At 38.1% G+C, this 27,055-nt stretch overlaps 1 protein-coding gene across 10 annotated transcripts in view; it reads right to left on the bottom strand.

The window, feature by feature from the left end:
• The window catches only part of fat3 (FAT atypical cadherin 3), a 572,050-nt gene that overhangs the window by 374,870 nt on the left and 170,125 nt on the right, over nt 1-27,055 (bottom strand). The window lies entirely within an intron of this gene.

Here is a 27,055-nt window from a genome sequence, read left to right as displayed (position 1 = left end):
TTGACCCAAGTTTTACCTGACACTGTGCCAGGTCAACACCTCCTAAGAGACAACCAGCTGAAGGCTCAAGCCCAGAAGGTGAAGAAGCCATGCCCAGAGCAGAGATAACGCCTGCATGACGAGTTCTTGCAAGAAAGATTGCACTTGTGCCTGGCATGAAATGAGAATAATCTCCCAATTCTCAGCAGGAGAGCAAATAATCTCTATGTAGCCCTATTATTATACAGAGCATTATACAAAACAAAGCTGGGTGGCCCAGACCACAAAAAATGTTAAGCTGAACGCTCTTGAAGAAAATGTAGGAAAAGTGTCATTTTCAGGCCATTTGCAGATACAATGCATCATAGGCTGGACCTACACTGCCATATGATGCAAGTATAATGGATCTACACTGCAGTTCAACTGCATTATTTGGATCTACTAGACTGGTCATATAATGCAGACTAAAACTGCATTATATGGCAGTGTAGATCCAACCTAACTTCAGGGAAGGGGGAATCTTCCCAAAATAATTTGTTTTTTTAATTACTCCTGCACCTCTCCAGAAGTACATTTTTTCAATCAGTCAATTTCAAAATGGATTTTAACTTTAAAATGTATTAGTATTGGTGTTTTAATATTTGTTCTATGTGTACTGTTTCATTATCTAGGCAGAGGCGAAAGGGTGTGCAAAACAGAAAAGGATAGTCCATTTCATGTGTGTGTATGGGGCGGGGGTTGATGGAAAAAACCATATCCCCCATTTTTTTCTGGTTATTCCTACTTCCCACAATGGTGACATGGATGGGGGGGGGGGAGGGGGGATAACAGGAAAACAGAGGGAAATGGTTTTACTCCTTCAACCACCCCTCATGTAAAATGGATCCTTCCCTGTCTAGCGCTCCCATTTGGTCTCCATCCAGATAATGAAATAGTACCATTCTATGTATTTTAATATATGTATTTTAATGGTTTTGTGTTTCATCTCTGTAATTTATTTACGTTGCACCCCACCTACAGATGTGAGGAAAGGTGGGAAACAAATTTATTATTATTATTATTATTATTATTATTATTATTATTGACACATAGACATAGCATGACACAGCAAACGAGATCTATATGCTGGATTTCGTATCACAGAATCACAAGTCGAACACTTCCCAAGCGTTTAGGACTGTGTGGTGTATTTTCGGATGATGCAGCAGATCCCAGTAAGGTGGCCTTTTGCAGTTGACAGATCGTGATTTTGTCAATGTTTATTGTTTACAAGTGCCGGCTGAGATCTATTGGCATGGCACCCCTCGATGGGTGCCACCTTGTTGTGGTGGGGGGCTTTACTGCTCCAAGGATGCTGAGAGCTGTGCTGGCGGTCCAACCAAGCCAAAGAGGTCTCAGTTGAGGAGTGGAACTATGAGCACCTAACACATTAGCATTATGGAGAAACAAACCAAAATGAAGTCTATACTGGCTCGGTCATCACCCAGGATAAAAAGGACCGTGGTGGATGCTGCTGATTCTGGACATCCATTGACAAGTGGGCTACAGAATCAAAATACAAATGAACAGACACAGAAGTGGCAGAAATATACAAATGACAGAAAACCACACAATTCTTCCCCTCCTCCTCCTCCTCCTCCTCCTCCTCCTCCTCCTCCTCCTCCTCCCCTTCTTCTATAAATAAAATGCATCCTACTCTAGTCCAACATAAAAATAGACAGCCAAGCAATTCCAGTTTAATATTTTTGAGTTATGGTTGGTTGGATCCATGGGTGCTGAACTCGTGGATATGGAGGGCCGATTGTAGTGCTTTCCACTTAGAAAGGAGAATTACTTTGAGTGGACTTCCTACTTCACCAAAAGAACATGATTGCATTGATTTGTATTGAGGAACGTGTCTCCCACACAAATTCTTGTTGCCCTCAATGTCTAGGGAAGAAGAGTTCACCAATCGATGCACCTGCTGTAGTCAATTTCCTGTTATATTCAGCACTGACCTCCATAGCTTCTGCCCCTCCTCACTTCTGCTGTGCATATATCAAATGTTGCCAACAGCTATATCACACAAATTGTGTTAAAATCCTAACTATGTTGTATGTTCTCCAGTTTCATTCCTGGCAGAAATAACAGTCTGGATAATGACTATGGACTAATTACTAAGTATAAAATCAAAACTTGGCACTTTATGTTTTAATATGTTATATGTTTTTAATCTGTTTCATTGTTTTGTGTGTTTTATTTGCCTATATGTTTTAACTGTTTTTTAGTTTGATAGGGTGTGCTTTATTGTTATATTGGTTTTATTGTAATGTCTATGATACGGCATTGAATTCTTGCCAGATTTTGTAAGTCACCTTGAGTCCCCTGTGGGGTGAGGGTATAAATGAAGTAAAAAAATAAATTAACAACTCTAGTTACAACACCACTACTATCTACTAGCATGATGTAATGATGATTATGACCTAAGTAACTCTCAGGTCCAGATAGTCTACACAACTGTATTTTCCTATATGAGATCCCACATTTCCATACTGGAAGAAATATATCTCACAATCTTTTATAGAAATACGAGGGGATGAGAATGATTTTGGGATTAAGAGAAACAAAGTGAAAATTAGACAAAATGTGCTTTTCTGCCTCTAAATGGGATATATACATGTAGTTGAAAAAAATTACCAAGTTTCTCTTCTTCTCCAATTCTTCTCTCTTTATGAGCCCTAGTTATATAATTCAGTGTCATTATAGGACTTGCCTTCAGACACATCCAACAGATCTGCCTACCCCCAAAAGAAGAAATATTCCTGTCCAATGTTCCTATACTCCAGATTCCTAGAAATGTTGTACATGAAGTATTCTGTGGACCAAAAAAAGAGAAAGAAAGAGGAAGGACAGAAAGAAAAAGAAGTTTTCTGCACAGGAAAACAAATTTTTTTTAGCAAAAAGCATGTTTTTTCCGCACAAAATAACATTTATTCAATGCTTTGGCACAATGAATGAATACCAGGAGAAAAATGTGCAAAATTCTTATTAGTCTATTATCCTTCCCAAGGGTTTCCTATCTGCTGAGCAAACCTATTTTTCAATCTGAAAATGTATAATGATAGATGCTCTCAATCACTACACTGTATTTGCCCTTTTATTAGTATTTAATCAGCAACTGCACTCTAGAGAGCTAAAGTAGCATTTTCCCCCTGGTTTTTTCCCTATCCCATTATCTCTTCAACAACAGTGTGTTGATAACATAATGCTGAGCCAAACAATTTTCTGGATATTAAGAAGATTATTTGGATAGATCAATGTCTTTATCTAACAAAACTGAGTTGGTTTGTACTTTTTATCAAGGATGGCTGTGGATATCTGTATTCTAATTTTTAATGACTAAATGCCCAAAACGTGCTCATTAGTTCACCACAGGCGGCCTACAATGGACATGCAACAATGGCAGAAGGAAAGAGTATGCTTATAAGCCACCACGGGTGCATTTACACTGCAGAATTAATGCAGTTTGACACCACTTCAACTGTCACGGCTCAATGCTATGAAATCATGGAAGTTGTAGTTTGGTGAGTCACCAGCACTAGTTGGCAGAAAAGGCTAAATATCTTGTAAAAATGCAACTCCCATGATTCCATAACACTAAGCCATGACTGATAAAGTGGTGTCAAACTGCATTAATTCTACAGTGTAGATGCACCCTTATACAATCTCCCATAAAGCCCAACCACTTGTGCTACAATTTTTACATCAGCAAACTGCCCCCTTCCCACAAGATTCTCGCCACTGTCAGTAATCTCCTCCTTTACTAATATGATTGCCAGTCACAACAACAACATTTTCCACCAATGCAAACTATTCCTTACTATATTTCTTTTTAGTCAGGATATTGCAAATATCCTGTTTTGTTTTCCCTGTTGTAATAACAAAATCTATGCAGTTCCTCTTGAATATTTTGCACATGCATCCAATCTTAGATTACATCATCAGATCAAATACAAGTTTGTTAAATCTTATTCTTAAAGCAGCAACTAGATGTGCACAATAATGTGCAATTAATCCAATTAGAGATAATGAATGATAAGCATGCATTGCAGAGAGCAACCACCAATAATTCTTGACTGTTTTGTGCTATTTAGAGAGCTGTCTCTTGTTTCTGGTAGTGGAATCCAGTGCATTGTAGGAATGTGTTAAGCGTGACATATGCAGCAACAATTTGAATCTAACACTGCAAGCAGCTTATTTATTCCTTTCTTTTTTAAAAAAAAATTGGTTAAATATCTAAGTATCTTGAACAAAGGAAGTCAGAAAGAGGCACGAAAAAATGGGAATTGCTTTTTCGCTTACCTTTTTTTTCTTTTTGAGAAAAATTATATTGTAACTCAGATAAATCAGTACATGCTCTCAAAAGCGTACAGTAAGAAAAAAGGAAATCGAAAGAAGCTTTCTTTTTTCCCCACTCTCTTTCTTCCCGCTCTCCCAATAAAATGAAAAATTAGGATCATTTGCTAAAGTTGAATGCTTGGAGATTAGAGAAAGACAAAAGAAGATACTTTTTCACAAACTAGATAGTTTAAACTATGAAATTCACTGAGAAAAATATGAAGGTGTCTGCCACTTGGATAGGACTCAGGTAACATTAGGGTAACATCTAGATCTGTCTAATTAACTCTGGGTAAACTGGTGCGGAGCAGCCGAGTGCCCTTTGGATATCTGGATGGCCTACTAAGCTGAAGTCACATTGGGGCTGTTGCTGTTGTGGTTGCATCATTAGCCACAAGCATCTTTTTCTCAGAGCCTTGCTAGCGACATTACTTTTCCTGGTTACATGGCTAGGCACTCTGTTGTGACTGCATCAGAAATGATGTCACCAACAAGCTACTTGCAACCAGCAATACAATGGTAGGTTCATTAACATGTGGACAGTGAATTGTGCCAGATCCAGTCCAATCCAATTGTACAACTCTCCAAAATTCTGGGGTCATTCTGGAGCTTTCCGCTTGAGCCAGATTAATGGATGGATGCAACCTACTGCAGCACCTGAGAGGTGAGTCCACATTATTTCATGTGCATAGACATGCCCTACATCAATTCATGAGAGAAAGAGCAACTAATGGCAACTAGTCCTCTAATATCTCATCGGCGATCACTCATGTCCGGATATAATTGTCTTCCAAGTGTAGTGTCTTGGCAGTGGGTCCGTAGGTGACTGTAGAGATCTATTCTTGATCCACATGTTCTTCCACAGTGAGGACATCAATTTCCAGGTGGAAGGCGGTCCCGGTCATGGTTGGCTTGATGTGCTTTCCTCTTGACATGTTTCTCCCTTTCACCCTCCATTCGTGCCTCTTCAATTTCCACAGTACAGTTGGTAACAGCTGACCTTCAGTTAGAACATTCAGGAGCCAGGGTTTCATAGTTCTCAGTGTCTATGCCACAGTTTTCAAGATTGGCTTTAAATCCAACTTTAAATCTCTTTCCCTGTCCAACTTTCCATTTTCCATTCTTTAGTTGAGAAAAGAGTAACTCCTTTGGGAGGTAGTAATCGGGCATTCAGACAATGGGGCCAGCCAGTCATCGCTGACATTTTTCTGCCTGTCTTCCCAAGAGATGTGCAGGATTTTTCAGAGGCAACACTGATGGAATTGTTCCAGGAGTTGAGTGTGATGTCTGTAGATGGTCCATGTTTCGCAGACATATAACAAAGTTGGGAGGACAATAGAGAGAGCAACTAATGGCAACTAGTCCTCTAATATCTAACATCAGAATGAATGTGCCTTGGTATATTCAGTGAAAGAAATGTTAGACTAGGTCAGAGGTATAGCTATGAGGAATGGGGGTACAAAAGTAGAACCCCAATGACATTTTCCTTCAGTCACCAAATTTCTAGCATCACAGTCAGATTTTTGAGATTTTAGACATGCAATATAGAAAACCCAAGAAAAAGACCAGATGAAGCTACCAGAGGACTGCAAACACAGGAATATGGAATAAGTGGAAATAATTTTCAATGTTTTATCCTCTGCGATTTTAGAAATTTGAGCAATGGGGAAAATTTCAATTTAAGGAATAATGTCCTCACTTCGTCCCCTCTCCAATAGCTGCACTCCTGAACTAAGTCAGTGCTTGGCCTAATCTATCAATGCTCTTTTTACACAATTCTATTCTTCCTATACTCCAGTAATGATATTGTTGTTGTTGTTGTTGTTGTTACCAGTATTACACTTTAACTCTTGAATAAGAACAAAGTGGAGATAGCAAACCTTCAAAGCTCGGGCAGTTAAGAGAATTAAAGCTTCCTTGCAACCATTCTAACTGCTCCAAAATTGTCATCAGAAACAGAGAACATTAAAAATTTCCATCGGATACCCAAAGAAAAGGAAGCAGCAAGCCCCATCAGCCAAGATATTTACCTGATCTAAACATATATATAAGCATTAAGAAAGTTGTACACTCAGATTACTCAAAGAATAAAGAAAAGGGAAAACAGAACCTTAAATGGAGACCAACAGCATGCAAAACTAAGAACAGAAGGCAAGAGATTGTTAAATATTCTCATTCAATTGATTTAATTCCCTCTAATCTTTTTATAGAGTGTAAACAAGATCACTGTATCCCTTGGAAATCACCTGTAAATGTTTGGGTAAACACACTGGCTAATCCTGAATTCATAGAAAACCCAATTTAATGTTTCCCCCGAGAAACAAAAGTCAAGCAGAAAAGAGCTAGGTAAATAATCCTGATCTTCAAAAGTACTCAATCTGCTAAAATTGAGGAAGAAGTGCTTGCAGATATAGTTGCCCTTAAGTCGAAATGAATGCCCCAATATTTACACCTGGCTTGCAGTAATCATGAGAATTAACCCCATATAGTAATTGGGATTGGTAAGAAGAAGGGCCTTCCTTTCAATAGGCTTTGGTGTTATCTGCAGTTTCATGTAACTAAGCAAAATCCAGGAACATATTTCCTACTGAAATGGAGAACTTGCATTATTAAAGCTTGGACAAGTTATGTTTTGTGGCCACAGCTACGAAAGTTCATGGATCTTGTGAGTTTCCATCTCCAATCCTCACACAGCCTAATTTCTATTACTGTCAACTAAGAGTGGCTGTTTAGAAACTCCACAGAAGGGTCATGGTTTGAACAGCAAGAGCATTCAATCTACGTGGTGCAGAAAACATAGGATCCATGTCAATATCTCATAGCTGTGAGCCAACATTATTTTGTGGCACAAAAGTACCGAGTCCTATCAGATCTTTCTTGTTGGGTGGATATTTGATGACTAAATTTAGATTTTAGACCATCTAAAATATCCGTTTGTACTTCTATAGCAGTTCAAAGTATCCTATGTCTCATTATTGCCTCATTAATCTTTGCACAATACAAGAGACTGTTGAAGTAGGCCAATATTGTTATTCTTATATTAAAGGTAAGAAGCGAAATGGTTTGCCTACAGCCACTTTCTAGCCTTCAGGGTGATAAAATCAGAACCAGACATTTCACAGCTTATGCTCCTAGGCACAGAAAGCAACCACATTAATTACAATATTATTTCACATTTATTTTAAGTGGTTTCTGCTCCTTTCTGGGCACAAACCAATGGAATTAAACCTGACCTCCTTAGCTAGCTCAGAACTAAAACTTCAAACAGCGTAGACCTCAGTAATTCAACTCCACTAATACGGCTGTCTTTGAGAATCTGGCCTGAAGGCTTGAAACGGATGCTGCTTACTTGTGTTAATTCTCACCAAGGAAAGAGGGGGGAAATACATATCCTTGGAGGAGATTTAAAACAAGGATATCAAGGGCATAGATTTCAACTGATAGGATGGAAGACGTTTATGAGCGCAACACTTTATAGGAAATAGAAATTGTAAAACTTATTGAAACCGGTAAAGCAAGATGCACATAATGGTCTAACGAGTGCATAAAAGCTAGAATGGGGCAAATACACAAAAAATATTTATTTAGATGCAGCTTTGCATCTAGGATTGGAGGATAAACTAATGAACTGCACAGTGCACAGTTCTGGTCTTTCGCTCTATTTCTTTTCCTGTTTGCATATAATGAGAGACAGAAAGTGTGCAACACTTTAATCTCTGAAAAGAAAAGAGAATGGAACTGCTCACTGTGATGAGATGGAGATAGGATCAGGAGCAAATTGCATGAGTTATGCTTCATATGCTATGGAAGAAAGCATGTTAAAGGAGCATCTATGCCCACAACATACAAAGCTACAGGAAGACATTTATTTGATAGTCTATACTAAGTATGGCCAACTGGATGCACAGTCAGCAAGATGACTATGACATAGGAGAACAAGGTTCAGATTAATGGAAACCCATTAATGGGTGATCCTGGGCAAATTAAACACTCATCGCTCTGTAAAATTCCAGGACAGTATCGTGTTAGGATCACAATAAGTGGGAACCACTTGAAGCTACACAATAAAAAAAGGTTAACTGGATGCAGAAGAATGTATCCAGCCCTCACAAGAAAAGAACAACACGGGTAAGGGTTCAAGGATTTTACCTTGGTGTTCAGCAGGGCTGAATGGGTTTTGTCCTGATTAAACAAGAAGGATCCTGCTCCCGCCACTGATATAGTTATGGGAGCAGATTGAGCTAAACACCAAGGTAAAATCTAGGGCTGGTTGGAACAGCCTCCTGATTTTGCTGTCCATATAGATGTGTCTTCAGGTAAAAACTATTCCCAAACTTTTCCAGGCAGCATTGCCAATGCTGGAGGTTTAAAAGCAACAGAACAAGGAAGTAACTTTTTGTAATGCTGCTTTGACGTAATGTTTTCTTTATTAGGAGTGCAGGCTGGATACGGCCCTCCAACATCATTCACCCAACCCCACCCTAAACTTTAGATTTAGGGTTACCAACAACAACAATCCTAGTTAACTTGACTATCTCATCAGCTAAAAGTAGGCTCAAACTTTTCACTGAAATACTGGTAGGTTTATGTTGGTTAAATTGTTCTTAATTTTCAATGTTGTATTGTTTTTTTCATTTCTATGAGCATCATGCATAGGAATTTCGGGTATTTTTTTTTACAAATTATAGTAGGGCCCCCTACAGTCTGAGGGACCGTAAACCGGCCCTTAGCTTAAAAAGTTTGAGGACCCCAACATTAATTCCTGCTTGGTTTTGTGGGAGGCTGTACAGAGACAGACAATAAAAAATGCAGGATTGTATACGGTTGTTGTGTGTTTTCCAGGCTATTTTCCAGAATGGAACATGGAACGTGGCTATACAGCCCAGAAAACACACAACAACACTGTGATTCCGGCCATGAAAGCCTTTGACAACACAGGATTGTATATATTGTAAATCCTGCTTAATACTGTGGGCCCTTGGTATTCAATGAGGTTTGGTTCTAGGAGGCTCAATGGATACCAAAATCTGTGGATTCTCAGGTTCCATCATGTATGATGGCTTAGTAAACCCTTACATAAAATGACAAAATTAATGTTAACTCCTTGGAAATTTATTTTTTTAATTTTTCAAGCTATATATAATTGAATCCTTGGATACTGAACCTGTGGATATGGAGGACCAACTGTAGCTTTTGCAGTTTGGTGGTGGAATATGTGTTATGATGATTACCTTAGTTTGCTTCCTTGCTTATTTTTAAGTGAACTTTATCCGTGAGTATCTGTGATTAAGAGAATCTTGGGTAATGAGTCTACGAAAGATTTCCACTAGCAATCTATTGCATTTCATAATAGAGCGGAACCATGGTCGAAGGGAAATATTAATAAGGGATTTTTTTTTCTTTAAAATTTCAAGCCAATCAATTTTAAGTTTGTTAGATACAACTTTTCCCAAATGCCATTAAAAAAAAAGGAAAACTATACCCAGGACAGAAAGGTTTCTTTGTGTCAGATGGGAGCAAATGACCCATAGAGGTGACAAGGAGAGACTGTTGTTAAATAATCACCAATGGGAAGCTATTCTATCTGCCACAACCCCTAGTCTAAGTAAAAAGACCTTTAAGGACTGGAGCTAAAGCTTTGGAGGTAATGTAGGAAGAGAGGGAATGTGTCTCCTTGGGCCACTGACCTTAGACAAGCATCCTTACCCTTGAAATGCATTGTCATCCGCATAAACTCATTGCTGTATATAATATGAAGGAACAGGCACAGGTCCTGACCTCAGCTTTAAAATATCAGTGAAGAAAGAGACACAAAGAAATGAGAGTAGGTTAATCTGAAATTCAGTTATATCCAGGACTGGACTGCCTCTGGTTTCTCTTACAAATTACAACCCTATAACTCTACAATAAAAGGACAAGTAAATTGCCTATCTAATGAGAATGCCTTCACTGCGCTCCCAGAATCTCCCATTCATCAACCTCAGTCAAGGCTGTCAAGGTTATCCATTGGGACAAAGTGATGGTGGCAATGCGGCCTGGATTCTCCTGGAAAATGCAACCTGTGGCCCTCAATGCTACTGTAGATCATTCTTTCTGTTTCACCAGCTCAAAATTTATAGCAGCAAGTAAGATACAGTCTTTCCCAACCTATTTCAGCTGACACAGCCTTTGCTTTGTTTTCAATTTTTCTAAATGCAGACCTTGAATGTCCAAAAGTCTTCAAAGCAACATCCTCTAGTTAATAGCAGTGGCTTGTTTATCCTTGATTTGCCAACTTTGTGTAGACTTAAAAAGCTTGTTCACCTCCATCCACCCGCACATTTATCACCACACTAAGGACAAATCTATAAAAAGTAATTCAGAAGGAAGACCAAGCAACTAGGTCAGAAAAATAAAAGCTCTGCCATGTTTTCAAACCTGAAGAGGAGACACAATGTTCCAAAGACTACAATTACATACACATATATTGAGAACTAAGTCCCACTTAATTCAACACTATTATTCCACATTGTTCAATAGTAGTCATCCAAAATGTATTGCTTTCTGTAAGTACCGTAGCAGGAGTAACATTGAAATGCTAAGTGTTGCTGTGCTTCCACACAAAACTTCAAATAAAAAAGGAAAAGGCGTGGTATTGTGACTGTAGACCTACCCATTATTCTGGAGTACAGACACTAGACTTTGATCTGTAATTCATACCATTCCTCTCAGCTCAGTAAAAGTTATTTGCAAACATCTGTTTCTAAAAGTGCATTTTCAAATTTGTTTATTTATAACCTTTGTACTTTGGCGGATTTCTTTACCATGTAGTATCAATGTCAAATAATCTATTCTACTTTCTGAACTTTCAAAGTGCTCCCTTTTCAAGAATTTCATTCCAATGTTCCAATGGATCAACTCTGAAAATACATTTTAAAAAATCCAAAATTGCTGTGAAACATGGCAATCTAGCAGGCCCTCGGTATCCAATGGGATTTGGTTGCAGGACAAGCCCATGAATACCAAAATCCACGAATGCCCAAATCTCATAGAATAATAGTGCTCCTTATACAAAATGGCAAAATCAAATGTTGCTTTTTGGATTTTTAAAAAATGTTCAAATAGTAGATGGTGGAATCCATGGATACAGAACACATGGACAAGGAGAGTCTTGTTACAGTAAATCAAATCAACAAAGTAAGTCAGTTGCACATTAACAATACCAATGAAAATGAGAAATCATCAGGACCCTGGATAGCTCCAAGTGAATTCTATTAGTGAGTTGTAGGAAGCTTACATCGCTAAAAAGGATTGGCTAACTTTCATAGAATCATAGAATCATAGAATAGTAGAGTTGGAAGAGACCACTTTGAAAGATTAGGCAGCATGTCTGGCGTTAGCCTTCAGATAGTTCCACCTTCCTTGGATCCTTAAAGGGACAGCAGCTATTTTTTCTACCACCTCATTTTTCTACATATTTTGGAGCAAGAGAAACTACAGAAAGTTCACCTGTGGGTCAGGGAAGGGTGGAAGGATATAGATAGGGTTGTTGAAACGGCTCAGTATCTTTTAAGATTGTGTAGAAGAGGGGATTTCTGTAAGTTCCGATTGTTATGCAACCAAACCTAGCAACAACTACTGAAATCCATTTCACTCTTCACTCCAGCAACCCTCAGTGTGCTCGTGCTATCTGACAGGCTTTGACTCCAGGATCCTCCACTGATATTTTTTGTATCCTTAACAATCATTATATACAATGATGCAATAAAATGGTATCCTTATATAAAATGGTAAAATCAAAGTTTGCTTTCTGGACTTTTATAAATATTTCCAAGACATGAATGATTGAATCCATAGATATTGAATTCATAGATGCAGGACATTACAGAACTGTCATTCCACAACACCAGAATTTCTGCCAGGTGATGATGGAACTTGGGCATAACAGCATATTATATGTATTGGTAATTGTCCATACTCACTTAACTCCCTAATATACAATTAAAAGATAGCCCAAACTTTCATAACTGAGAATGAATCCGCCCTGTCTCTGACACTGACATACAGACAGGAGTGCAAGGAGTAAACCATCAAAGTCTGTATTTGGTTCATACACAATACAATCACTGTGGAATAAATTATAGCTAAGACACTCAGGGAGCCTATTTGCTTAACAATTGGGGTATAAATGTTTCAAGTAAAAATACAATAAATAATTAAAAGGATGTCCCTAAACAATCTTAAAATTCTGGTGGAACTGCAAGTAAGAGGAGGCCTCTTAAAGGTTATGTTAAATGTAACAATAAGTGAAGGTAATAGGAAACACAATTGATTTATGCTTCCTACTCTCCGTGCCTCCTTGCCCTAACAGGGATATTTACAACCTTTGCTAACAGTGGGAGACTTATCCATGCACCCTTCCCCTGGGAGAATAAGATTGCTTTAGGACAAAAAGGCCGGGGTAGCAAGGGAAACATAAAGTGAAACTACCCCATCACATTTCCTACTCTTCTGATTATTAACACAACCAAGAACAGAAAAGAAAGAAAGGGCCCAGCTTCAAGGTAGATACTGCAATTATCAACATGTCATGATTACTTTATTATTCTAACTCAATTTATGCAGAGGGCTGTTAACAGGATAAAATATTTGTCTTCATTGGACAGCACAAAGATAAACACATTGTTGGTTCAGTTTCAGAGCCACAGATTTAAACAATATGGTAAATTTAGACTCCTTTAGGGAAGGACAAAGCCAGTCCCTGCCTTTGCCAGGACTCATACTGCGCATGATCTATTGACTCACTGACATATTTCTACCCGACATCTAGCCCATGTATAGGCTGTTGTGACCTACAAATTAATAAACAGGCAAAAGAGATTCCTACATGGTAAAATGCAAAAACACAAAACCATACATTTAAAAAGTCTAAAATTAAATTGACAGAGCAGACATTATTATATAATGTTCAGTTCCAAAATCTAGCACCAATTTTCACTGGAAATCCTATTGCTTATGTCAGAGGTTGCATTTTTGGGGTTATAGTGTAATGGATGTATCGTGTTTGTGTCTTCCCAAGCAGAACCCCACAGGCATAATTACTATTTTAGTGGTTGCACTTTTAACCCAGAAATGTGAACTTTATATCATTCTACTGAAGAACACTTTTGGAATGTCCCAAAAGTAAGGATGCAATTCACTACGTTTCTTCTTGAACAAGTAATTTTAATACCTTTATTCCCATTGGGAGAAAGTCCGTGCATGCTGAGATGAGAATAATTCTGGATTGATGAGAATCTTTGTAGTTCAAGACTTACAGTGTCCAAAATTTGCATGTGATTGTTTTGAGATTTACACCCAGAGTTCCTTTTCTGTGCAAAGCAACCAAGCATGATATGGTTTTCAACATAAAATAGTCTTTTATGGCTGTCCAATGGTATAGTCAATGTACAAGAGCTTCATAGCACAAGTACTGTCTATTTTTTTTAACGTGCTTGGTAATTATTTCTAATTGGATCTATTCTCTCATCCAGTGAATGTCCCTTACTCATAGTGGAATCCCAACCCACAACATCAGAGCCTCCTGCCACTAAAAAGGGGCTTCCCTACAAACCAGGTCCTTTTAGGTCCATCTCTACTTTTGCTCTTAATCAAGAAGGAAAAGAGGCGAATCAAGGCATCAGGGTATAAATCAACAGATAATCAGAGATTTACTCATTCAAGACATAGCTGTATTTAGGCAATTCAAGATTCCTCTGGATTCTTTGTTAACCGTTGTAGAAGGTTCTCTGAGATATCTCGCATCTCTTCTTTCAAGGACTTGATACCCTTCATGAATTACCATTTCTCCCATTTTGTTCCTTTTCAAAAATAAGAACACAGCCATGTAACAAAATGGAATTGGCAAGTGTTAACCAAGTGTTATCATAACCAAGGGAGGAAAAGGAAACTCGGATGTTAATGTAATGGCAATGCTACGCCTTGCTATAATCAATTTTTGACAACAGAAGTACATTCTGAAGAACAGATCGTTCCTGCCTAAGGCATTTGCTTTGGGCTGACTTTGATCTTATTTCACTGAAAAGTGTTGTCAGAAGAAAAAGAGCTACATTTACTAGTTCAAATCTAGAGCTTGGAAATTGCTATTTAAATTTAACGAGTTATTAGATACTCCAGCCTCCCTCCCCAACTTTTCTGAACTTGATTTGCTGGTTAAACACATTTACTATCAGAACTTGGAAATAACTAGATAAGTCAGAACAAATTAGCAACACCAATTATTCTTGTGGTACAATGGATAAGAGATTTTACCTCATCATTCATTCCAAGGGGTGTTGTCAAGAGTTAGTTAAGAATCTTGAGATTTTGTGCAAACTTGCTGCAGCTTTTAAAATATTAAAAGAAAAAAAATAACCTGCTTCCTGGGAGGATGAACTAGAGCTAGAAACTCCAGAAGATTGTATTGTAATGTGTGAAAAAGAATTTGAAGAGGTATCTCAAATTTGCCTGCCTTCTGTTGCTCTCAGTATACTCGATGTCTCTCTAGCTGGTTTCTTCTCTTTCTCCCCATACCTGAAGGTATTTATTCTTCATGCATTTAAGAGATCCTACACTCAGCCTGACATCAGTGAAGCTAGAGATATTTGGATCCTTACCAAAGCATTTATTGGGATGTAAGGTCCCTTGAGCTCAACTGAATTTCTTTCTGAGTTATATCAATGACAGTCAGTGTGAGGTAGTAGTCTGAGGGTTGGACTAAGATTTCAGATAATCAGGGTTTGAATCACTCTCTACTATGCAAACCCAACACTGGACAAGTCATACTCTTTCAGTTTTAAAGGAAGCCAATGGCAAACCTCCTTTAATAAAGCTTGTTAAAAAACCATATTGTAGGGGCCAGATTGGCATAAGTCATAATCAACATTAAAGTACAATTAGAAGCCAACAATAAGCCAATATAATTAAAATGAGGCTAAAGTACTTTGGTACTATCGTAAGAATAAATAACTGACCAGTAAAGACAACCATGCTTGGTAAGTTAGAAGGTAGTAGGCAAAGAGGAAGATTGCATTCCAGAGGGATCTACTAATCAGGGAAGTCACATCCCCAAGTCTGCAAGACCTGAACAGGGTTATTGAGGATAGCATGAGTTGGATGGGATCACTACAAGTCGAAGTCGTTCGACTTGACAGCAGCCAGCAATAACAACAAAACATGTGCAACTATGAGGAAACTGTGATTTCTCTTTAAATGCCATTGCTTCTTTAAAAGCTAACAATTTAATTAATGAATTAATTAATGATTTATGAAGCAAATTAAATTTTCATCTCCCTAATGTTATGAACAATGAATAATAAGTTTCCCCCATCCAAGGATCAAGATTAACAAATTAAAGTTCAAACCTAATGTTAAAAGCTCTGTTCATAACTAAGTAGCAGCTGGTAATAAAATAAGCAGGTTTTTCAATTAAATATATACAAAAGACAGTGTATTTCCTCCCCTCCCCAATCCCCCCTCTCAATTTTGACAAGGATCCTGCATCATAACATGTAAGGCATAGGCAGAACTACACGTCATTTCCCCGTCCTCTCATGCTAGACTCAGCCTCATTTCTGACACCCTCCAGTCATTTAGTGACTAATGGAATGTGGAGGGCATCAGAGAAGCACCTAGCTTATGCCTTCACAACCAGATGCAAAATGATGATATAATTCATTGGACTGGATGGCACTTCTGATATCTTCCAACCCTATAATTTTATGATTCTTCAAAACCTCTGCTGAATGTGGACAGATCTTAGAGAACCTCTTCTTCTTTCTGTGATTCAATGTAGGATCATGGCAGATCCTTCTCTAATGCCCTCAGCTCCCACTGAGGATAACAAGGAGGCAGGAGTCATGGCACACAGGAGACAGTGGATTTCTGCCTCCTTAACAACAATAGAAAAACACATGGAAGTTGGATTTATGCCTATATGCATACACTAACAGGATGACATATTTAGACAAGAGAAGACAAAACTAGATTAAGTGAACATCTCCTTTCAAAGATTTTTTTTTAACAAGTTGCAGGAACTAGCAAAGGATCTTCTGTCTCTGTATTACTTAAAATTGGTGCATAATTTCTTCAAATATTTAAGTTGCCCCATATTCTATTGAACTACAAAAACAGTCAAACTTAAACTAATTTCAAGCATTAAAAGCCATGATGTAGCCTCTAAGCTCAAAATAAAGCTATGCTTTCAAGAATAGTTTCCCCCCGCACTGAAATAAGACCACAGGTAGCCCACAGTGAATACCTTAGGCAGAAAATTATCCATTCCCCAGAATATATTTTTCTGGTCCAAAAATCAATTAGAGCATGACATAGCATTAGATTAAAAACTAGAGCTGAGCCAAACTTCCACATAAAACTCTTCACTGAAAAAAAATCGTGATGCTTTTCTTTTTCTCATCCTTTCACATCACTATACTCAAATGACAACTTGGGAGAATATTATCTAACACCCTTTATAATCCTTGCAGGTAGAACCCCTTCCCCAAACATCTCAGATGACAATAGATTCCGGAGAATTATGGGAAATCCAAAATGGTGGTCAAGATGCCCACACATTAGCCAAACAACCAAATCAACAAAAACAATGAAAAGAAAACAAAAGAACTAAAAAATCCTATAACAAGGTCGCACCAATTTCCTCACTCTCAAATAGGATGGAGGTGTGTTACAAAACCACATATACATCACTCTGGAAAACTGCACTGCCTAATGTAGGGAAAAGCATTTGTATTGTTTTATATATGAGCAGTCAGCCACCCAATGGGTTTCCATGGCCAAACGTGGATGTGAATTCTGATTTCCAGAGTCCTAATCCAAGCCGGAAACCATTATGCTATGGAGCCTATTAATGTTATGCCCACCTACTTTTCCAAAAAAGAAAAAGAATGAAATGAAATAACATCAGCCAATCCTTATGATAAATCTCACAGATCTACATTCATTGATATGTGCCTAATTCAAGCATTCATTCACACAAGAAGATAACCACTCATACTCACAAATGTCCAGAGCTCCATTTCACTCTGTGCTCTGTCCCTTTCTCTGTCTAATCTGGGTCTCAGTTCAGAGCTGGACAACATCATTCCCAGAAAAGAAAGAGAAACCAAGAGGGGAGATATTGGCCCTTCTAGAGAGGTGTTCTGGGTAATTATTTAGCCTTTGTTAAAACTCATCACTATGTTGTCATTGTTATCTTAACTTACTCAACAATGTGCCCACCTCTTCTTAGAAGATACCCCAAGAGGTTGATGGGGATTTTTCTCCCGCTTCGTTCTTATTTCATTTTTCCCTTCAAGGAAACACTAACCCACAAGCAGCAAAACATACATATTTATCAAACTCCTTCAAACAGTAATGATAAATGAAAGTATCCTTCAACTCAAATTCACTCAGTACCTGCAAAAATATAGGGGAAGTATGAAATGAGATGCAACTTGTCTCAAGCAATGCATTTACTCATCTCCCTGAGAGGTAGCAGAATGCGGGATTTTGTTTGTCTTTCATGGAGTTTCTGGTCCCCTGGACACAACAACCAAAGAGGAATGTAAAGAAATCTAAACGCAAAATTTCTTATCCTTAATGAGAAAAGGTATCCCTTAATAAAAAGTGAGAAAACAGGCAATGACTTTGGTATCAGTTCATAATCCAAGAATGTTTAAATTTGCAAAACAAAAATTAATTAACATTAACTATTTATTTATTTATTTCCAACATTTATATCTTGCCCTTCTCACCAGAAGGGACTCAGGGCGGTGTACAAAATTGGCAACAATTCGATGCCTACACATAATTAAAACAGCAATGAAAATTCAATTAAAACAATTAAAACAATATAAAAATATAAAACATATGATTAAAATCCATTCATCCAAAATCCTCGTGCTGTAGCTGTAAATCAGTCTGGGTTGTCTTTATCATTTAATCTTCGAACTACATCTGAGTTTAGCACAAAATTATTTTCTACATAAAAAATATAGTATGCCAAAATAAGTTTTGCATGATCTCTGTGCCTTTTGTACAACAAAGTACAAAAGGCACAGAAATTCTCATAATGTCATCCAGGAAGGAGAAAGTTTTTGAAATTATTAACTCCTAAACAAAAGAATTAACTATGCAAAGATTTACATCCCTAAAACAAAGATCAATTCCCTGGTCCCTTTTCAACCCATTAACAAGCAAACACCTGTTTGGAATTCAAAAGAGCCACAGGTAAAGCCATTTCAATTGTTCTTTATTTTAATCTTAAGGAATTGTGTTAAAAAATTGCTACATGAATCCAAACGTATAATTCCTTCCCATTTACTATCATGTAAGGCTCTATTTTTACTTAATTGAAGTTCTAGTCATTCTTCACTTAAGAAGACATAATTTTTTATTCCAGCGGGTAGTTTAACAGTTTAAAAGCTTTGGGATCAAACTCACTTATATCAACAACACAATGCAATCTTAATAGTGCTGACTCAAGTCATCAATATGGACCAAGGAGTTTGCTATCCACAAATGTGTTCAGGTGCAGAGGATCTAGTCTCAGTGTGGGGTTCAAGATAACTCCAACATAATACAGTTTACATAATATGTATGTATGTATTTACTTTACTTGCATACCGCTTTTCTCTCCCCAGATGGGGAACTCAAAGTGGTTTCCAAACATATTATGGCAAAACTCAATACCTACACAACAATAATAAAATACAACTTTTGACTGAATCATAAAAATGCAATAACATTAACATTAAAACATAGAGTTAAAAACATATTAATTTAAACATTAAAATCTCATAATCCAAAAATCAAAGTCCAGGCCATTCCAATATCAATCTCTATTGCACATAATCTCTAATCATCCCTTTTATTGCTTATTGCCCGAAGGCCTGGTCCCATAGCCAAGTTTTTATCTTTCTTCTGAAGGCCAGAAGGGAGGGAGCTGATCTAATTTCATTGGGGAAGGAGCTCCACAGTCATGGAGCCACCACAGAGAAGGCCCTGTCTCTCCTCCCCACCAGTTGTGCCTGTGAAGGAGGTGGGACCGAGAGTATGGCCTCCCCGGATCTTAACCTCCAAGGTGGTTCATAGAGGGAGATACGTTCAGACAGGTAAGTTGCGCCAGTACTAGTATAACATAGTTTAGAACTACATATTCACAAAGCCTCCAGTCCTCACGGAGATTAGCATAATGTCCTAGTGTTCTACGATTCTATTATTGTTTCTGAGACCTTTAGCTCCAAATTGATCCCCCCAAAACCCATACTGTTGCAGCAGGCACAGCCACTGCAGGATAACTCTCCATACCATTTTCCCCAGTCAGATCCATCTGCACTTTGAAAGCTTTTTCTACCAGCAAAAGATAATTTCTTTTTCACACATAGAGAAGCAAGACATTTCTAATGAGTAGCAGTTTATATGTTGTTAGTGCTCTGGACATGGTTATAGCAACAATTAGAACCAACAGACCAGATGGCTATCCCAGTATTACTCTTAATTACAGGGGCATGCATAGTGTGGCTTGGAGCCCACATTTATGACTCCTTAAGCATCCGGCCAGTCCTCGCCATGCCAAAAATTAAAAAATAAAATTTCAGGTATTCCCTCTCCCCAATGGGTGAAAACATACAAAAAAATCCCACTACCACAATCCCCACAAAATCTCATATACCTCTCAAGTATCAATTTACATCTGCAGACCTAACCAAATTGGCAACAGAAGTAATGGAATGTCATTTCTTATTGCCATTTTACTGCAGAAGAAATTATGTGTGAATCTAGGCTTACTGAATTGGGGTTGACCTGCCAGGGAGGGGATCTAGGGGGAACTGGCCCCTATCCCCCACCATACACACATACATAACAAAGAAGCAGGCTGATTTGCCCTTCCTTCCCTAAAGGTAACTCAGTGAAGAACTAGATAGCATATGTTCTTTAAACTGATTTTTACTGACTTTGAAATGTTTTGGAGGTGGACTTCACGTTTGTTCCATTCACACCTCATTTCATTACAAAAGATCTGAAGGTCACATGAAGTGTATACCAGCGATCATGAGTTTGGTCACTGCAAAAAGCCTCATGTCATCATAATAGAAGTCACCACAGCACCAAACTGTTTATTCGCTTGTTTGTCTTCCCATCACAATTTTGCTTACCTTCACAAGTTTTCAGAAAGGCAATAAACAAGCCAATAGCCAGGGTCACTTCCTAAATCATGACAAAGGAGACATACACAAATACATCGACTTTTCTCTCCTCAACAGTTAATCCAACTCTATGACTTTTATGGCTGATTTATTGTTCAGTAATGCTAAAGAACCTAGTATCTTAACAGAAGTCCTCCTATCATCTTTGTCTGCTAAAAGGGAATGGAAAGAATAAATATTTCATTATTGCCACCAATGGAGATTTCACTTGTGAAGTTCATGAGCTTTATAAAAGCCTGTACCTAACAAATGTTCTTCAGAATTTTTGAACTAAATGAGGGTCAAAAAAGTTCTGAAATAAATGAGGAATTCCATTAGGACTTGTACTAAATGGGCCAGCATATTTAAGTCAATACCGTCAATAGGGAGGGAGGAGATAGCCTCCAGATGCTGTTCAACTGGAACTTCTTTAAACCCCACCCAATATTACTGGATGTAAAGAATCATGAAAATTTACAGTCTAACGCCTGGAAGGCTACATGGTCTCAGGCATTTTAACTGTCCTACCTGGACACGTTCCCTTGGTTTTTTTTCTAGGCCATTTGACTATCTTACTTGGAGAAGCTGGGAAATCCGCTTTAGAAATATTTTTTATGCAAGACGCTACTCTGGAATTGAACTCTGCTTCTCAGGGATGGATGTGTATTACTCTTTCAGAAAACTACTGTATATACTCATGCATATGTTGACTTCGTGTATAAGTCCAGGGCAGATTTTGGGGCCAAAATGAGGGATTGTAATATGACTTATGGAAATATCAAGGGACATTCCATGGAGAGGGGAAATCACCAATGTCACCTTGTGGCAAGCCAACCTTGGCTACCACTGCCATTTGCCCAACAAGGCAAAGACATTGTAAGGCTAGAAGAGGTGCTACAACGGAGAGAGTAGAGAAGGTCTTTTAGGTTCATCAAGGACTAACTATGCTGTTGCCTTTCACTATTGTACTCAGGGAAAGGGATGGTTCCTTTTTAAAAATAAGTGTTACAGCATAGTAATCACACTGACCCATAGATATATTTACTTAGGGTTTTTAAGATTACATTTTCACTACAATTTCTATACTTATACATGAGTATATAGGGCAGTGTTTTCCAAACCGTGTTCTATGAAACTCTAAGTTTCTGCAAAAGGGGTTTCATAAAAAAACTTAAAAATCAAATTGAAAACAGATTTTAAAATAAAACCAAACAAGGAAAACTATTTGATTTAAAGTCTCAATGATAGCTACCTACAACTATTGCTATCAGGCATGTAGTAACATATTTCAACATTTTACAAGAGTGATTCACGAGTAGTCGATTTTTTTGCCTTGATTCCATATTTCTTTTTGTAAAAAAAAAAAACTTTCTTGTACAGTTGTGAGCTAAAAGACATTTGGGATATTGGAAAACTATTCATAAAATATCTGACTAAAGTTTATTCAAAAACATTATATAAGAAATTGGGAGGCATATTTGAATCAGTGTAAAATGATCCAGAATTCGCGGTTCGAATCCGCAAGACGGGGTGAGCTTCCATCTATCAGCCCCAGCTTCCCATGCAGGGACATGAGAGAAGCAGGATGATAGTACATCCAAACGTCCCCTGGGCAACGTCTTTGAAGGCAGCTGATTCTCACACACCAGAAGCAACTTCCCTCAATTTGCTTCTGACACAATAAAAAATTCCAGAATACATTTTGAATTAAATCAGGGATAGAGTTAGGGTTCCATAGAAAATTTATGTCTTCTGAAGGGTTTCATGACTAAAAATCCAATAATGTGAGATATATTCCAAATTAGGGGTACTGCAGAACAAAAGAATCAAAGACATGGAGAAAATGACTACAAGATCCATCCAGTTCAACCTCTGGTGAGGGAAGAATACACAAAGCACCCACAGCAATAGTTATACATTGCTATAACTGTACACCTTGCATATATGATCCTGATAAAAAATCATTGCATTCCCCTAACTGCAAGAGGGGGTGAAAGGAAAGAAGAAAGGGTAATTTGGCTCTTGGTCAACATTTTCCTGAACTAGAAAGTTTCAAATCCTCTATGCTTCTATCAAACAGAGTAATGATCCCTCTGCTTGCTCTTGTTTGTATTCTTTCCAGTTCTACAAGGCTTGTACATTGTATGTGCATGCCCATTTTATTTTCCTCTAGAGTCCAAATTCCAAAACAATATTGCCAAAATTAAAGCTGTCTCTGTCCCAACTGCCAATGGTTTTCAAACACAGAGCTCATGAAAAGATTTTGTCATCCAAAGCTAAGCCTTTGGGCCACGTAGTTGCTATCTACACTGCCTTTGCACAATTCAAGTGTCAAGCCTGCCGCTCAAAGAGCATTTAAAATGTTTTCACTGCCTTTTTAATAAACCAGACCCCAAAGTGTATACAACGATGTCTGGCTTTCATAATCAGCTTGGAATCACAATGTCTGATTAAACAGTTTGAATTAACCAAAACAGACTTTTCATCTCTTACTTCAACAGCAGATAGAAAAATATATGTATATACTGGCATCCAAAGAAAAATGCACACTATCTACTTCAACCACAGCAACCCCATGAACAATTGCTATATTTAAAAACTGCCTTTTGGCTGCATTAACTATTGTGCTACCAATTGAGACACATCAAATTAAATGGAGACTCCTGCTAAGTGATTATTTGGCAAGTCATACGTTTGTTCCCTTTTTAAAAAAATTCTACTTAGCACAGAATCTGCAGAAGTTTTTTGTCTTTTAAACAAACACTTTGAAATGATTTGTGGCAATATTTAACTAGTTAACTGTGGCTACATCTACATTGATATAATAATGCAATCTGGAACTTCATTATATCATCAGTGAAGGATCATATAATGCAGTTTAACTGCACTGAACTGCATTGTATGAGTCTACACTGATCACATAATGCAGTTTAGATTACTGAGGTGAATCCGGTGGTGTTCGGCTTGGGGAACCTGTTGCCCCACGACTCTCATGGCCCGCTTTCCCCATACCTAATCCCATGGAGAGGAAGAGTCAGTCGCCTGGCTTACCCCCGTTGACTCCTATTGAAAACAGGAAGCCTGCACTGATTCCTCAATAATTTTACAACAGAGCCTCCCTGGAAATAGTTTTACATTATGGGATGGGAGCCGGTGGGTTCCATCATAAAATTATTGAAACTACACTGCATGACGCCAAAGAACCTCATGTGATAAAGTTACTACTTTGAGACAGAGGATGAAGAAGAACATCAAGGCAGGTGGTCTACTCCAACTCAAATGGCCAAAATGGTAGAAAGCAGAGGGAACAGAGCCATTAAGTCCACGGCAGTAACACCTGGTCCCAGCTCTGAACCATGGATATGTTTTTAATCTAACTTTAAGATCAACTTTTTTGACTTATAGTCGATATATAGTGTAATATTTTGAACTATACTATACCCCCAGGATCAATGATTGGAGGGTTCGGGGATCTATAGTTTTTAAAAAATAACATTTCTAATCCTCTGAGCACAACTAGAAGATGAGCAATTGTCACAAAGGCAATGTACAAGTGCAACAGAATCAGCTAGTATGGTTCTTCCTGTACCATTTGACAAAATAAAGAATAACTTCACCTTGCAGGATTTCCACCACACACAAGGCAACCTAATAATGACCACCTTCTACCTTCAGTTTAAAGCAGTACCAGAAGAAAAAAGCAGTGCACAACATTATGCTTCATGCTGCAATGCCAAGAAATCTCAGTCACTGTATTGAAAATCTGTAATGAATAAAATATACAATCAGAAGCCAACTTTTGACCTTTCCACTGGGCCTCCAAGGAACACAACCAATTTCCCAATACTTTCAAATGCTGGCAGTTTCATAAGGTAGATCTTCACCTTTTGAAAGCATTCATTCACTTCCTTGGCAGAAGAGAAAACCACAAAAGGAAGAAAAGGTAGGGAGTTCATGACCCTCAATCTTCTACTTGTTTCAGGGCCGAGCTTTATGAGAAGGAAGCTCTTAATGAAATTTCTTAAAAATGCAAAGTAATGCCTACTAATTTCCTCACTTAATCTAATGTCACAGTTGGCCCCAGCAGCTATTAGATACTTAAACAACCAGCTTGTTGAACTGCAAGTTTATCAAATGGCTGCATCCCTCCACTCCTCCCTTCCCTGGTTTTGATAATGTTTTCTAATGAAAGCGAAGCTGCAATTTAAATCTCTGAAAGCCATCAAACTCTTAATCATCTCTGGAAAAGGAATACATTTAATGTTTTTTCCATTAAAATACACAGATACACATACCTAATACAAGCATAAAGTTCAAATACAGCTTCTAGTAATAAATGCTGCTTCTGAGTAGAGACATTTTGATTTTTTTAAACCAGCAATAATAAGACAAAAATGCCATCCATTAAAACATAAACAGTAAAACATAAAGAAAGGTAATCTTAGCTCCACCCAACTAACAGCCTCGGACTCCTGATTTTGCATTATGTGACTTCATATTTTTAATAGGGTCAAGAGTGCAGTGACTGTCTAAACAGTGACCTGCATAATTTATGGTTATCACCACCAAATATACAGGCAGTAATGGAGTTGCAAATAGGCCAGCATATCCTTTTCAGAAAGAGCGCAGCAAAGCCTGTATTTTCACTTCTTTCAGGAATAGCTACAACTTAGACTAAATATTTCTGTATGAATCAGTAAATATAGGAGGACATATTTCACTTAAACTAATGTCATTAAAAAGATGCGGAAACTGGTCACTATATATATATTTAAATATACATTATGACCCCCATATTCACCAGAATGGTAGACATGGGGCCCTTCCACACTGCCCCTATATCACAGGATCTGATCCCAGATTATCTGTTTATCTCATGTTATCTGGCAGTGGGGTCTCATATATTCGAGTTTAAAGCAGATAATCTGGGATCAGATCCTGGGATAAAGGGCAGTGTGGAAGGGCCATAGTTTCATTTATCCACGTCCAACAAGACATCTTGTCTCTAGGCATTTTCTAGGTCCTCCTCTATGATATTCTTGGGACAGAAGTCCTTCATTCCAACAGAATTTGTTATTATCTGTGTTTTCGTGTATCCATGCAGATACATGAAATGTATCCCCTGCAGATACAATAGTCTAACTGGAAAATAGAATTCTCGCCACACCTTTATACCTATAATGGAAGTAAACTTTCCTCTATAAGTGAAAAAGGGGCCTCCGGTGGCAACGTGTGTTAAAGCGCTGAGCTGCTGAACTTGCGGACCGAAAGGTTCAAATCCGGGGAGTGGGGTGAGCTCCCGCTGTTAGTCCCAGCTTCTGTCAACCTAGCAGTTCGAAAAAAAGCAAATGTGAGTAGATCAATAGGTCTACTCTGGCAGGAAGGTAACGGTGCTCCATGCAGTCATGCCGGCCACATGACCTTGGAGGTGTCTACGAACAACGCCGGCTCTTTGGCTTAGAAATGGAGATGAGCACCAACCCCCAGAGTCGGACACGACTGGACTTAACGTCAGGGGAAACCTTTACCTTTACCTTATAAGTGAAAAAGAGCACTTCTCAATATTGTCACTAGTTCTAAACAGATTCAATAACTGACTGGCAGGGATCCTTCAGTTGCGGAATCCACCCATGACAAAGCATGGGATGTCAAATTTAAGAGTGCTTCTAACTTGACAGTTTCTGCAGGATATTTTGTACGGGATGTAGAGGGATATTTCAGAGACCACCCATATACGACAGTATAAGATTTAATACCAAGAAAGAGGGAAATGTTCCCCCAGACAAAACAAATGTATTAGGATGGTGCAATATTTGCTGCAGTTCTTGGGACTATTTTCTACGTATTCCCACACCAGCTGTAGTATTTTATTATTTATTTATTTATTTATTTACCATATTTATACTCTGCCTGTCTCACCCCAAAGGGGACTCAGAGCGATTTACAAAACTATGGCAAAATTCAATGTCACATCATACACACAACAATAAACATATCACATTACATTATAAACAGTTAAAACATATAAACAGTTAAAACAAATAATACAGTAAACAGATTCTTACTAGATTAATGATGTCACACCTTATATCACCCTCCCCTCTATCGCCTACCTCTCTTTCTGTAAACCTTTCCAGTTCACCCAGTGGAAAACTTGGCAAATTCCAAAGAGCTATATCACAATACAGTGTTCCCTTACTTATTGCTGGGGTTAAGTTCCAGGACCACCCGCAATAAGTGAAAATCCACGAAGTGGGGACACAATATTTATTTTAATATTTATACATTATTTTAGCAGTTATACACTATTTTAAGTCTTTATCAACCAATCATGTGTTGATAAATCACCTCCTTCTCCTCCCGTTGCCACTTGGGCTCCTTTTCTCTCCCTTTGGCTTCTCCTTCCTCCCTTCCTTAGGCTGTAAATTGCATTTTTTATGATTTATAATAGTCTTTTAGAGTTTATTGAAAAACTGCGAAACAGCGAATCTGCGAAA

The sequence above is a fragment of the Anolis carolinensis genome, chromosome 3 (assembly GCF_035594765.1).
Source record: "Anolis carolinensis isolate JA03-04 chromosome 3, rAnoCar3.1.pri, whole genome shotgun sequence".
Lineage (NCBI taxonomy): Eukaryota > Metazoa > Chordata > Lepidosauria > Squamata > Dactyloidae > Anolis > Anolis carolinensis.
The sequence above is the reverse complement of the archived record's forward strand: the minus strand, read 5'-3'. Positions and strand labels throughout refer to the sequence as shown.